This window comes from Megascapheus bottae, chromosome 1 (genome assembly GCF_031878675.1).
Source record: "Megascapheus bottae isolate mThoBot1 chromosome 1, mThoBot2.hap1, whole genome shotgun sequence".
Lineage (NCBI taxonomy): Eukaryota > Metazoa > Chordata > Mammalia > Rodentia > Geomyidae > Megascapheus > Megascapheus bottae.
In genome coordinates, this window is record NC_143509.1 from 47,376,331 (window position 1) to 47,392,585 (window position 16,255).

At 39.1% G+C, this 16,255-nt stretch overlaps 1 protein-coding gene across 3 annotated transcripts in view; it reads left to right on the plus strand.

Moving 5' to 3' along the window:
• Positions 1–16,255, plus strand: part of Lpp (LIM domain containing preferred translocation partner in lipoma) — a 641,447-nt gene that overhangs the window by 458,460 nt on the left and 166,732 nt on the right. The window lies entirely within an intron of this gene.

The following is a 16,255-nucleotide window of genomic DNA, read 5'->3' on the forward strand; positions in this document are numbered from 1 at the left end:
TACTGGTTGTTTGCTTGTTTGTTTTAAGACAAAGTCTCACAAACTATATAGCTCAAGTAGGTCTGGAATTTGCTATGTAATATAAGCTATTTTTGAACTCCATCCTTAGGTTCCAATGTAGGAATTACAATATTTTTCCTCCGTCTTCCCTCCTTTTGCCCTCCTGGGCTTCTCCCCTCTTCCTCCTGTCCTTCCTTTTTTCCTTCCTTTCTACTTACTGTTGAGCCCAGATTCCCAGCCATTTTTAGCGAAAACTATATCAAATGGGTTATATTTCAAAGCCTGTTTTGTTTTAATTTGTTTTATTTTATTTGAAATAGGGTCTCACTAACTTTGCCTGTCCAGTCTGGTCTCAAATAAATGTAGTAACTGGGACGACAGATTTGTAATCCCAGGTTGGGCTTCAACAAATAACTTTCTATTTTTATGTCCTTTTTGCTATTTACTAAGTTTTTGACACATATTTCTGTGTCATTCATAACTGTATGTGTCACACTCTGGGAATATGCAGAACAAATGTACCTATGTAATTATTTAGGTATGTGTATTGCTATACATCAAACATTACATACACACTCACGCACAAACCTACTCTCTACAACTTTCTACTCACTTCTGTGTCCGCATTTTTTGAACAGTTCCTGGCAAGGAAGAAAACTCAAAGATGAGTGGATGAAGTTACTGCTCATACATAATCCTCATCTTCATTCCCTAAAGTGAATAAAAGACTCAAATTATGTCTTCCACCTCTTCAATTAGCAAAACTGACACCTGAGGATTTCCTCAGAGTCAAAGACTTGATCTTCCATCATTTCCTTGTCCTTTAGACAGGTGCTCTCTCACTCTCTCTCTTACACACACACACACACACACACACACACACACACACACACACACACACTAGCCCTCACTGGGTACTTTTCCAGCCTCTTGTTAATTCCTCTGCAGTTTTCCCTTGCCCTAACCATTCAGGTTTCTCTCAGGACTGTAGCTGTGCCAGACCATGCCCAAGTTACCTAGAGTGGTGGTATTTTGGTGTGTAGAAGGGGTTTGAGGAAAGACAGAGAACAGGCATTTGGGAAGTGCGTGTAGGCTGGATTATTGTCCTAAGTATATATTCACCCATTGTCACCTAGTTTGATTAACACATTTAAGACCAGTGCAAATTACTAAAGTACTGAACAGCTCAGGATATCAGTAATCACGCTGAAAGTCAAGTGACGTAAACCAGGCCCTGTGGTTCATGCCTATAATCCTTGCTACTCAGGAGGCTGAGATCTGAGGATCAAAGTTCAAAGCCAGCCCAGGCACTAAAGACAGTGAAACTCTTATCCCCAATTAAACACTAGAAAACTGGAAGTGGGGCTGTGTGGCTCAAAGGGTAGGGTGGAAGCCTTGAACTGAAGAGCCCAGGGACAGCACCCAGGCCCAGGAGTAGGACGGTAACCTTGAGCTGAAGAGCTGAAGGACAGTGTCCTGGCCCAGAGTTCAAGCCCCACAACTGACATAAAAAATAAAATTCAAGTGACATACTGAATGTTGTTGTTATTGTTGTTGTTGTTCCCAAACCAGGTGTGGTGACTCATCTGTAATCCTAGCTATACAGGAGACTGAGATCTGCGGGTGGGGGATCAAAGCCAGCCCAGGCACTAAAGATCCTGAGAATCTTATCTCCAATAAAACCATAAGTGGTGCTTTGGCTCCAGGAGTAGGGTGGTAGCCTGGAGCTGAATAGCTCAGGGACAGTGCCCAGGCCCAGGATTCAAGACGCACGACTAAAAAAGAAAAAAGAAAAAAGAAAAAGAAATGAAGGCAAAGCAATGTATTCAGTCTGTTCCTATCACTAGAGGCAGATTTGATGCAAATACTTAAGCCAGTAAACCAGACAAAGTCAGCCTAGATACTTATAGGCCGAGATGCCTAGAGAAAACCAAGAGCAGACACTGAACTTGGAAGCTATGGCAACCACCATATTCAGTTCTCAAGATTTTCTCTTTCCTTTTTAATCTTAAAACCAGTGTCTGTAAATGGGAATAAAAATTACAGTAATATAGCCAGGCCCTGGTGGCTAATACCTGTAATCCTAGCTTTTCAGGAGGTTGAGATCTGAAGATCACATTTCAAAGTCAACCTAGGCAGAAAAGGCTGTTAGATACTTATCTCTAATTAATTAACGGAAAGGTAGAAGTGGGGCTATAGCTCAAGTGGTAGAATGCTAACCTTGAGGAATACATCTCAGGGACAGGTCCCAGGCCTGAGTTCAAGCCCCAGAACTAGCATGCACACACACACACACACACACACACACACACACACACACACACACACAAATTACAGGAACCTGAAACCATAAGTTGAAGGCACAAGGAAAAACTAGCATAAGTTGTTAATCTTATGTGGGAAGAGGCAAGTCAGCGAGAAGCTGTACAAAGAGGATCTTAAGTCGTGTATGATGTTACACATTCCAGCAATGGCAATGAGTAGCCCTGGATCTCTAGAAGGCCTATTTTTGTACTCACTTAGACAGATGGTAATGAGATAAAGGGATGTCTAGCCTATGCAAATTCACAAGTCTGGTTCTGCATTTGACCATGAGTCAGGCTGCAGGCTTTGGACTTGGATCCTCAATGGAGTGAGACTCGTTTCTTTCCCTTTTCCTTTCTCATAAATGACTCAGGAGGCCACTGACAAACTCTATGTGCTTATTTACTGGAATTATCATTTGAGGAAATGCAGTTATCTCAGCCTTACTGGATTTACCCCCATGAAACGTGTCCCTACTCTGATTTTGCCTTCTGTGTGTGGTTTGTGGAGATGGACTATTGGGGTTTCCCACCAGTCCACCGCTCAAAGTTTCTATTTCCACATTCTGACTGCCAGTTCTATATTTGGTTAAGATCCTGCTTTCGCCTGGTTTCCTAGGGAAACAGTTTGTAAGAGCTGCTGTGTCCATCTGTCTCGCCTGCCTGGATTTTTGACTGTGTACACTTGATTATTTCCTAATCTGGCAGAAAGGCACAGGGCCCCCAATACAGGCTAAACCCTTTGAATTTTATTTAAAATAAAATTTTGATATGGTGATTGGTCATTCTTTTGCAAAACTATGTAATGACAGCAAAATATCATTTTTAAAGGATGGTAAAAAAATAAATTTCTGAAAATAAGTGGTCAGCTAGAAAACTCAGAGCTGTATGTAAAGATGTAAGGACTGGTAAGTGTGTTTATGTGTTTCTACTTGTCCATACAATTATAGACTACTATAATAAGAGTGTCCATGTGAAAGCACAGGGGTCAAAATGATGAGGGGTGGGGAGTGTCAAGAAATCCTCCTCTGCAGAGAAAGCATTCCACCTACAACATGGACAGACAGGACTGCACCCCTGCTGTGCCCAGCAGTCAGTTATGGCACTGCTGAGGGAATACTAGATGACCTAAGATGTGGCATTTTAAATTCTGAATCCAAATTTTCATCAGTAAGCCTCACATTGTTTTTGAAATTTGGACTGTTTGTACTAGAGTGAAAGTAGCCAAAACTGTATTCAGTAAGCAAATTAGAATTTCATTTTCCCATTTTTATCATCTAAGAAGCATAGCTATTTGACTAATGCTGTGTAGAGCCAAGTGTGATAATATATGCCTGTGATCACAGGACTGACAGTGCTGAGAGACGATGTAGATCTCAAGTTCAAGACCATCCTAGACTACATTGCAAAACCCTATATCCCACCCCACACCCGAAAAAAAAATAAAGAAGAAAGAGATAGAGGAGAATGGGAAGGAGAGAAATCCCTACGTAGAAACTGTAATGACATAATTAATTTCTTGTACTTGATTTTTATTATGCTAAGAAGAAATCTCATCCCAGGAAAATGTTCATATATTTTCAGGCCATTAAAAATTTTAAATTAATTTCTAAAATTGTGGTAGACATATCAAAGACATACCAGGACCCCACTGTGAAAGAGAAATCTGCATGATTTCTGAAACATCCCATCAATTGTAAATTACTAAATCTTCACTTGAACAACTTGGAGGTTAGGAGGTTTACCGGGAAAGAGAAGCAAAATACATTTTGTTACGTTGTGTTGGAAGTTCATTTCGTCCTTGAAGTGTGTCCACGTGCCCAACAGAAGTGAGTTCTTCAGTATTTGAAAGATGTTTCTGTATTCCAGATGTTGTAGATGAGCCAGGCCGCCCATTAGACTCTCATAGTTCAAGACCTGGGAGAGTGTCTGTCCTGAACTCGTGCCAGAACATTGAAATATACCTAGTGTTAGAGACAGAGCCTGGAGAAAATAGAATCTGCTATTTCATTTAATTAGTTTTCAAGATGCCATTGCCCCAAATTTTTATGTAAATACATATTTTATTCCCTGAGGCATGTTAATATGAAATCCAAATTACACAACACTGAAATGAAAACAAATTTTCCTTTTTACTAGTTCTCGCCAATGTGTAAGTGGAAACCTGATATAGGATAATAAAGGTGCGCAAACTTAGCTAAAGGCTTTTTCTTTGATATTCTGCTGAATCCTAGAAATGCTGTGATTAATTGAGAGTTCAACAGAGTTCGGTTTATGGGTTGCCTTCTGTGGATTAATAGGAATCCTGAGCCCCTAAGGGAAGTACAGATTGCTCCCATAATGCTCCAAAATCATGTGCTGACTAGCTAGAGAGTGATGCTAAAGAGACAGGCATTTGTTTATTTAGCAAGTACTTCTATGGGAAGCACTGTTTAATGTATACCATCTTCAAAAAATTCCTTTGAATTGTGGGTAGTCCTCAAATTGTAGATATTATAGTTATCCGTGTGTGTGTGTGTGTGTGTGTGTGTGTGTGTGTGTGTGTTTGTGTGTGTGTGTGTGTGCTGGGCTGAACTAGAGTTAACGTGCTGTTCCTTAATTTTTTTTCACCCAAGGATAGCATCCCACCACCTGAGCCACAGCTGTACTTCCTGCTTTTTGCTCATTAATTAGAGCTAAAAGTCGCATGGATTTTTACTGCCCAGGCTGGCTTCAAACTGTGATCCTCAGATATCAACCTCCTGAGTAACTTGTATTAGAGACACCAACCACTAGTTCCCAGCTTATAACAAGGTTACACAGTCAATAGTAATAGGAACTGGCAGTAAGCTCTAGATTCATAGTCATCACCACTGAACTGTGCCTTGAGGAGCAAGATTTAAAAGAATGTGCTTCGAGCTCAGTGGATTAAGGAATAAGTCTTTCAAAATACGACTTGAAGATCATTACTGTTAACCTTTGAGGGATATTTGAAAACGTCCTGTTTTTGAAGTTAGTAGCTAGAAGACCAATAAATTAACTGGGCTAGAAGAAAGAGAGAGGATAGATAAACACAAGGTATAAGACTGAAAACAAAGTCTGGCACCAGAATAGGAGGGGCTTTGAGAGTTTGATGAAACAAAGAGGCTATCCATTTTATCTATGTCCCATGAGACCAGAACCACATGAGCATCCAGCCAGCATTCGATTTGAGGTCAGGAAGCCAGCTGCTTAAAGGCACCAGAGATGCATACACCCAATTAAGCAAACCAGACTATTCAAGACCATGAATTCCTTGCTTTAAAGAATATAATTTCTAATTTATTCCTTCCTAAAAGCGATATCTGCTAGAGGTATGGCTCAAGTGGTAGAGCATCAGCTTATCAAGGCCCTAAGTTCAAACCCGATTACTGACATGTTTTTTCAAAGGAAAGAGATAGCTATCTATTGACAGCGGCATGTTTTGTCCATATGATGAAGACTTTAACCCATCTGGGGAGTCGTGTACCAACCCCCCCCTCCCCTCATCCCCTACTCCACAAACCATGCAGACTGTATCTGAGTCCAGGCTTCAAGGCTAAACATTTCTGCATGTGGGTTTCACCTTTCTAACCCTACACTCACTCATCTGTATGGTCTGAATGCTACCTGTATTTGCCTGTTAGGGATTTTTAAATTATTAAATACAATTATCTATGTAAAATATTTGGCCCAATCTGCTATACATAAATGCTCAATAACTGTAGCCATTATTGTTGCTGATAATACCTTGAAAAAGAATCCTGCCAAAGCACCTGGCATTTCCCATAGCTGACTTTCAGTAGCCACAGGTTTCTATCATAGGTAATGATAATAAAAAAAGACACAGAAAATTCTAGGCTTTTAAAAACTTACAGTGGATGTCTCCAACTCATCCTTATATTATAGACTTGTACAGTATATTCTGATAGATGTTTCCAGGGAAACATTTAACTGATCTTGTAGGTAATGTATGGATAAACACTGCCCCAAAGCTATGGCAGACAGTGGAAGCAGTAAACAAAGAAAAGTTGACAGAGTGTATGGCTTCTGATGTTTAATCATTTTTGTTGTTATTTTTGTTTCTGATTAGCTGTCTACCAGAATTATCTGGGGAATATCCTAACAGTATCATTTCTTGAGCTTCACCTCATAAACACTGAAATAATTGATATCTTATTGGGGGAGGCATTGCTGTATTTCAAGCTTCCTAAGTGATTCTGATGGGCAGTCAGGATTAAACTATCCTCTAAGCCTGACACTGGTAGGTCGCCCTTGTAATCCTAGCTATTCAGGATCCTGAGATCTGAGGATCTCCCTTCACGAGGAAAAAACAAAGTCAAAAGTAGATCTGTGGTTCTCAGTTGGTCGAGATACCAGCCTTGAGTGAAAAAGCTAAAGGACATCATCTAGGCCTCGAATTCAAGCCCCTCTTCTCTTACACAAAGGATCAGTAAAAGTGAAGCTAGTTAAAGCTTTGCTTCCGCTGTGTTTCTTATCGACGTGGCATTTGCAGGAACTATCAAAAAAGGAGAAGGGAACCACAACGTCAAAGAAATGAAAGTGCTTCTCTTTAGTTATTAAGCAGAAGCCTTAACACTTTAGCTTGGGGAAAAGCAAAGGAAACCAGTGGTTTATGTGTGGTTCAGAGAAATACATTGAGAGCTCAGTGTCAGGGTCTCACTAAACTTTGCTGTGTCAAAATAATGGACATATACTATGGAATCTATAAAAGTCTTTGGATTCATGTATATGAATTCATGTGTATGTATCCTCCTTCCTCCCCACCTCTCCTCTGGGCTTTTTCATGTTCAATTGCCAAGTTATGGGAGACTTTCTAGTTACATTTCACTTTTAAAAAAAAATTACAGATGTGTAAACTGGGTGATGCTTTGTTTCCACAGTGCATTAGAGACAGCTATCTTGTGTCTCAGTCTAGATATTGTTGTCTGCTCTAATGCTGGGTTTAAGGATGAAAGGTGAACTGTGTCTACAGCTTTCTCACTGACCTTTTCTGAGTGATTGCCTCAGCAGTCCAGAATAGTCTCATGTTTTCCTGGCTGACCCAGATGTCTGATTGAGCATCTTCTTTTTGATATCATAGTTCTTATTTCATTGGCCCAGGCTCTATTTCAAAAGGACCTAAGACCTTGTTGAGAGTTGCCATAGGCCAAAGAAGACTTAATTTCCCTTAAGTACTTGGGAAGAGAAAACAATAATCTATATGATGTGCTTTTGGCTGAAACCCATATCCTTTAGAAGATGATGGAAATTGGCATAGCTCATATTCTGATTTAAAGAATGTTTTGTTTCCATGTCTTTTCTGTAATTAATGTAAAAGAAGATTGAATTTTTCCTACGGAGTGACATCTAGCTTTTTAAAGTTAACATTGAGCAGTCTGTATAAGTTGGCTTCCTTCTGTGAGGTCTTTAGATGCTTTAAGTAGCAGTGGTTGACCTCTTGAGGCTCAAAAAGCAAAGAATTCATGTCTCAGAACTATTGTCGATATATTGTTTCTTTGGATTTGTTTGTTCACTTAGTAAACATTTGCCGCATGCCACTTATATGCCATGATTGGGAAGGATGGAGGTAGTACAGCTAGGTTGTGGCAGATGAGACTATAAAGGCAGAATTGAAATGATCCTTTTAGAGAAGTAATAGTCTACATTATTGCAAAGGAGTAAGTAACAGCCTGTTGGTGGCTCACACTTGTAATCCTAACTATTCTGGAGCCTGATATCTTAGGATCACTGTTAAAAGGCCAACCTGAGCAAGAATTAACTAACTACAAGAAGAAGGAGAAGGAGAAGAAGGAGAAAGAAGAGGAGGAGGGGGAAGAGGAGAAGGAGGATGAGAAGTAATAGTAGCAGTATAGCTGTGGTTCAAGAAATACAGCACCAGCCTTGAGCAAAAAATTAAAGAATATTGCCCTGAATTTAAAGAATTGTGCCCTGGCACAATGAATAAATGAATGAATGAGTTAATGAATGAATGAATGAATGAGTTAGAGGACATTTGTGAATACAAAGTGTTAATGTCATGGGATTTAGATTTTATAAAGGAAAATGGCTTGTGATACTTTGTCTATCCAGCCAACACTTACCGAATGCCTGCTGCATGGTGAAGATACAAGACAGAATAAAAGTATGGTCCTTGCGCTCAAGGAGCTCACAGTCTATTGAGTTGCCTTTCTGACTTCCCCACTAGATTGTGAGCTCCTGGAGGGCAAGCACTTGTGTTCATCAGGCAGAGCTAAACCTAGTTTGTTATACTAACTCTTTCGCTCTTAACTGTATTCTCTAAGTTGGCCTACTGTTGCATACTTCCTTAGCATGTCGAAGGATTGAATGAGGAGGTAGTCTGGGCACAACAATAACTCTGTAGATGATTTTTTTAATTGTCAAGGTAATGTATAGAGGGGTTACAGTTACATTCGCCAAGTAGTAGGTGCAATACTACTCACACATTGATACTCCTTCTCATGGTTTTTGTCCCCATTTCCCTCCCCCATCCCCTCTCCATCATTTTCTTCCCCTCCTTTGCTTTCATATTTCAAATAAACAAATAAATGTATATAATACACCAGGTAACAAAATCAGATACAATAACAATATGAGATTAACCAAAGGGCAAAAAAGAGAAGAGAAATAAGATAGTATATTAAGAAATCACACAAGATAAAGTTCTGGTTTCCATATTCTAGAGATCCTTTCATTTAGTCTCATGCTATATGACCTTATGTATCTAGGTTTTGAGCTGTTGTAATCCTCTGTTAGGAGAGTCCTAGATATGTATTAATTATTACAAATGAAGGAAACCATTGAGCCTATGTTCCTTTGGGTCTGGCTTACTTCACTTAATATGCTTTTTCCCAAGTCTTTCCATTTTCTTACAAATGGGGTGATGTCATTCTTTCTTATGACAGCATAGAATCAGTACCATATTGCCAGTCTAGCTGGAGACCTTGTGGAAGGTACCTCAGTGCTGAGAGCATTTCAGCTGGAGGTCAGTCTGATTCCTAGTCTTGGTAGCTAGCACATCCCTTCTCAGTTACAGCCAAAGGTTAAGTCACATGCTCTAGGCTGTAAGCTAGCAGTCAAACCCAGGATTGTGTTCTGGACTCTGAATCTCAGGTGTGCATCTTGCAAAAGTCAGAAGCAAAGTCAAAAGTCAATGATGAAATTTCTTCTCTGGCCAAAATGCTATTATTTCACCAAAGGTGACAAATCTTTTTGGCAGGAGAAGTTGATTTGCTTGTACTTGTGTAATCAATTGTATTTGCACATGACAAGAGTCCTTCTCACAGTGGCTTAAAGGGGAATGTGTTGGCTGTTCTCTTGTCTTTGTTTGACATTTTATGTTTTCCAGAGCATTCTTACAGTTAATTTCTCACTTATTTCTTATGGAGTCTCTGAAGTAGATATAATTAGTACAGTTTATTATGTTTATTGTATTGTGCAGGGACTGGAGAGCCAGAAAACTTAGGTATTAGGAAGTCAAAACCCAAAGTCATGTAGTTCAGTATACTACCTGTTTTTGAGAAGATAACTCTAATCCCAAAGAAGTTGTGGGAGTACATTTTGTGTGGTTAACATTTGATGATATATCAGTAACTCTAAGCGCATTTTATTGGCTCACTGAATTGGGGCTGGGAAATTCATAATGTGATTTTAAAGATTAGTATGATGTGTAAAAAACTAGGTCTAGACCCATCAGTTTGTTCACAAGGGAACTCTAGTCATTTAAGGACCTGGCTGTAAATTCAGTGTTACCATTATTTCCATTTAACACATGAAGATTTATATAATGCTCCCAAGAGCCGGTTATTTTCACACCTACTTTATTCAAATAGAACTTACTTGGTCCAGGAAAAGTGGGATACTAAGAGATTATGTAGCAAGTGCTTAGTCCTAGGCCTAAAAGGTAGCAAATTTGGAGCTTACCTTTTCTGTGTTTGAGTCCCATGTTTACTGAACGACATGACATTCGTCTCATGATCTGCTCTCCTTGTTGTCTGCTGTTTGGATGTTAGAATTTGCTAAACCTAAATCTATAAATTTCTTAAGATTATACCTCCAGGATATTGAAACAAAAGCCATATAATGAATGATTGTTGTCCTTAATGTACTATGTTGTCTCTCATCTCCTTTGCTGTCCCTTGGTTATCTCATATTGGTATAGAATCTCACTTTGTTATCTGATATATTGAATTTATTTGTATTTGGAATTTGTATTGAAATTTGATAGGGAAGGGGGGAAAACCAAGACGGGTGGGGGGTGTGGGAGGGGGAGGGAAATGGGTACCAAGACATGTGAAAGGGTATCAATGTATGTGAATTAATGCACCTTCTATCTGGCAAATATCATGTAACCCTTTTACTAATTACAATAAAAAATAAATTAAAAAAAGATTACTATAGTAATGTTAGCATATATTATATATTGACTTGGGGGAAAATGTTTTTCGGGAATCTGCTCCGTTTTCTTTTATTTCTCACACGTACTTTAGTTCTTACAACTCTTCAATGTTCCTTTAATCTGCAAGTTGGAATGGGGAGGTTGGCCTAATTTCTATGTTCCCTTCAAGCACAAGCAACAACACATTCTAAAGGATGATAAATAGCTGTGTAAAATGTAGATAGGCTCTATAAATACCCAAATCCCTACAGTCAGAACCAGGTAAAATGAGAGAAAATTTAAGGCCTCCTCTCCTAGTCAACTCCTCTCTTTCTTCTCTTTCTGTCTTCCCCTTCTTAAGATAGTCTGATGGTTAAGAACATAAAGGATAGAGCCAGTTAGACCTGTACTCAAGTTTTTGTTCTCCCTGTACTTCTAGTTAGATATTAGCAAAGCGTTTACTTTTCTAGGCCTCCTTTCTTCCTACATAGAAAAAACCTCATAAGATAGTTTCAGAACATTCATTTGGGATGATGCCTTACACGCATTAAGTAAATAATTATGGTTACTTCTTGTCATTACTTTTTTCTTCATTTAAGAACCTTCACAATCTCATTTAATACACTTCGACCCACATCTTGTCCTATATATAAGCAGAATCAGCTGCAGTTTAATGTCAGTTCCATGCATTATATCATGGGCCATTTTTAATTCTTATGTTTATCCTTAACTAATATACTTGAGGTGCGGACCAATGCATCATCGTCGCCTTATGCCTACTCAGAAAATAGTGTTTGAATGAACACATTTTCTTTTTTGTTGTTGTTCTGATCGCTATATGCAGTGCCTGAGTGCTTTGATCTACTGACTGAGAATGAGAGCAGGACAAATGATGACCTAGCCAGGATACAGGAGGAAATTGTATACCTGGATTCGTGCCAATGTCAGTACGTGTTAGCTGTGATCATGAAGATGAAGGAGATGAGGTTGATAGTGATTTGTATGTCATTCGCAAACTGAGGAATATGTTCTCTCCCATTCTGTGTTTATCGCATTCACAATACAGCTGAGTAATAGTACTGCTTGCCCTGCTCCCGAGTTTACTGCAAGAAACATGTGTGAGGAGATGGAAGATGATTAAACTCATTTGAGGAAACTGGGACCGAGAATTGAAATGATTATCTAAATAGCACTCAGTAAATTTATGGCGAAGAAGAACCTAGAACTCATTTATAGCCAAGCTTCTCTGTCCTTATTGTCTATATACTTTCCTCATTGAAAAAATAAAATTAAATCAAATAAAAGCAAGCAAGCCTTGACTACTAGTGACTGTCTGTGATTACAGGTTAAGTTGAAGAGACAGAGAGCACATTGAGTTCTCTCAGCCTTCCTTTTACGATAATGCCAGCTTTAGACAATTGTCTCATACTTATTGATACATGGGTGGCCAAGGAATAGATGGGGGAACATTCTTGGAAGCTCTTATGTTTAGACAGCACATAAAAACACTACAGAGCCTATAGATTCTGAAAAACAAATAAGAAAAACAACATATAAAGGAAACCCAACTTCCCAACCTTCATGTGGCAGCCATCCCATGGCATTATCCAGCGTACCTGTCTTTCTCCACCACAGCCTTTGCTTATTAACATCTCACCCACCATGAGCCTTATTTTATTCAGGCTCTTATTAAAGTAAACATTATTTTAAGTGATGAGGTAAAAACACATGCATTTCATTCAGTGAGTACTTTTTAGCATCTGAAACATTAGACTGGCTATGCCAGGATTCTGGAAAGAATTTTCAGTCACTTCCTACCACCCAGCCTCATGGATGGATTGATGATTGCAACTCTGTCACTAACTGATATTTACCTTCCCTGCACAAAAAGAACCCTACATTCGTGTTCACATTAAAGGGAAGATACTGTCAGTGTGACTCACTTGTTTATGCTTCTGCAGGACATAGAATGTCCTTTCAGCCACATTCGTACATGTCCACTTTCTACATTTATCCAAGAGCGGGTTCACATTCCACTTAGTGCCGGAGTATTCTTTCCTCTCCCTAAATGTGACATGTTCTGTTAACATACGATGAAAACATTTTCCTTCACTTGGTTTACACCTGTTATCCTACCTGGGCAGGAAAGGCTGAGAAACTCTTATCTTTAACCACCAAAGGGCTGAAAGCTGAACTGTGGCTCAAGTGGTAGAGAGTGATCCTTAACCCAACAACACCTAGGCCCAGGATTAGGAGCTGGGCCCTCAATCCAAGCCCCAGTACCAGAACATTTTTGTTGTTGTTTTACTTTGGATTGATAAATATTTCATATATCTAACATTTCTTTCTTTCTACTCTAAATGACAGGACCCACATATCACGAGTTTCTTTAGCATAGCACCTGCTAGTCACTTAATAAACGTGCTTGAGGATGAATGTGTCATAATCATCTCTGCTGATTAGAAGTTTACTTGGGTGCATCTTGTAAGTGACCCTTTACATTCGTGATGTACTGAAATATCTAGTTACTTGCTCTTCTCCAAAAGACCCCATTATATCCAGGAAACATTGGAGTCTGTGGCATTATCAGAGGTGTTGGGGTCTTACCGAATGACCTAGATTGGTCAGTGCTTTACATTTCATGATGAGAGAAAAAAGAAAGTCAGTGATAACTTTGCTTTTCACCTATAAGGTAATTAGAATTACAGAGATGAGAAGCAGACTTGGTAATGATTTTCAGGGTTGTGTTACAGTGATTACCATTTGTATGTGTATGGCCCTTAACTACAACAAATACATTTCATACCGATTATAATGATACTTGGGATCCTGTCCTTCCTGGTTTTAATCTCCTGCTATGTTATGATAAGAAGTGTTCTCCAGAATCAGTGGGGTTGGATACAGATCTTACCCCTTTCGAATACCAATTTATTCAGCTTCACTTTGTTTCAACTTCCTTGTCTGTGCATAAGGAAGGAAAGTACTATTTCATTAACTTCTAAAATTAAAGGAGATGATGCACATTTGTGGGAATGTGGCAACACACACACACACACACACACACACACACACACACACACAGACTCTACAGATATTATTTTTTGCCAGTCCTGGGGAGTGAACTCTGGGCCTGAGCACTGTCTTGGGGCTTTCCTTAAGTCTACTGCTGTACCACTTGGGCCACAGCACCACTTCCCACTTTTTCCTATGTATGTGGAACCAAGGAATCGAACCTGGGTCTTTCTTCATGCTAAGCAATCACTCTACCACTAGGCCAAATTCGCGGCCCCCAGATATTATTATTATTATAACCCCTAGATCACAAATGTACTAGGACTTGGAGGCAGAAATCTTTTCCTAAATCAGAAGTACTTTTCTTTGAAAGACAAGCCATTGGGAAATGGCAACTAAAACAAAAGGAAGAGACCAGGCATTGCTGCCAGCTTTGAACTCAGCTGGAACAACAAGCAGCCCATGGGAGCTGGGTACACTGAGGAGAGACACACTGTTAGTCGAGGAAAAGGAAATTTGTGCAGGGATGGCACCAGCTCAGCTTGACAGCCTTCCCTGTGGACCACATCTGTTGGTGCCAGCTGTTGTCAGTCTGTGTAAGCGCGCCTAGAATAATAGCAATGATTTTCACTTTATAGTATCTTCCACCTCTGGATCTCAGAATGCTGCCTAAGTGTAGATTTGGGATCTCAAGTATTCCTCCTCCTCCTCCTCCTCCTCCTCCTCCTCCTCCTCCTCCTCCTCCTCCTCCTCTTCCTCCTCCTCCTTTCCTCTTCCTCTTCTTCTCCTTCTTCTTCCTCTTCTTCTTCTTCTTTTTATAGCTAAGACCAAGCATGTTATGCAGAGCACCAAGTGATAGTATTTGGAGTGAAATTTCCATGAGGAAAGAAGGATAAACTAATTTTCAAAGAGACCTGCTCACTTGATCTGAGTTTTCTTTTAGCTTTGACCTCTTCATTTTCTAGACAACCTCCATCAAACTGAGTTATCCTTCTTCACTTTTAGCTTTCTCCTTAGACATATATGGATTCATTTATCAAACGATTTCCATTGTATTTTCTATTTTTGAAATTCAGAATTACAAAGGATTTAAAATTGCTTCCACAGTCTATCTCCTATTCTTTCTTGTAAAGTTTTCGATGTATTTGGTTTTACCTCGAGGTATTTGATCCATTTAATCCTAGTGCAGCATGACAGAGAAGTATCCAACTTTAGTTTTCTGCAGGTGCTTAGCCAGTTCTGCCAGTACCACTTGTTGAAGAGGCTGTCTTTTTTTCCATTCTATTTTTTTGGCTCCCTTATCAAAGATTAGGTGGCCATAGGCCTGTGGTTTAATATCTGGGCCCTCAGTTCTATTCCATTGGTCTTCAGGCCTGTTCTTGTGCCAGTACCAAGCTGTTTTGGTCACTATAGCTGTGTAATAAAGTTTGGTATTGAAATTCCTCCTGTGCTGTTCGTTCTGCTAAGAATTGTTTTTGCTATACAGGGTCTTTTATTATTCCATATGAAAATTTAGATTGCCTCTTCTTTTTCTTTAAAGAATGACATTGGGATATTGATGGGTATTGCGTTGAATTTGTAGATAGCCCTTGGCAAGATTGCCATTTTCACGATGTTAATTCTTCCAATTCAGGAGAATGGGAGGTTTTTTTCCATTTTCTCAGTTCTGCTTTAATTTCCTTTTTCAGGGTTTTAAAGTTTTCATCAAAAAGGTCCTTTACATTCTTAGTTAAGTTAATTCCTAGGTACTTTATTTTCTTTGAGGATATTACAAAATGAGTTGCTTCCCTGATTGTTTCCTCGTTTCTCTCATTGCGGGCATATAGGAAGGCAGTTGATTTTTGAGGGTTAATTTTACACCCTGCTATCTTGTCAAAGTTTTGATTCAGCTCAAACAGCTTGGGAGAGGAATCTATAGGGTTCTTTAAATACAGAATCATGTCATCTGCAAAAGGGAAAGTTTCATTTCCTCTTTTCCTACTTGGATCCCCTTTATTCTTGCTTCTTGCCTTATTGCCCTGGCTTTCCTAGCAGAGATTTACAATAGAACAAAATCTAGATACATAAGGCCATATAGTATGATGCTAAATGAAAGGACCTCCAGGATATAGAAACAAAAGCCATATAATGACTTATTGTTTTCCTTAATGTACTTTGTTATCTCTCATCTCCTTTGCTGTCCCTTGGGTGTTTCACATTGTTACAGTATTTCACCTTGTTATCTGATATATTGGATATATGTGTATTTGGTTTTTTTAAATCAGATAGGCAAGGGGGAAAAACAAGATGAGGGGCGGGGTTGGGGAAAGGGAAATATGGACCAAGACATGAGAAAGGGTATCAATGTATGTGAAGTGATGCACCTTCTATCTGGTGAATATAATGTAACCCTTCTATCAATTACAATAAAAATATATGGAAAAAATTGCTTCCACATGGTAGAGAAATCTAAGATCTTACAGAATACACATTTTTCTTGGCATTTTATTTATGATTAGGCCAAAACTCAGGAGAAATATTTGATATTTAGGAAATTCTACATATT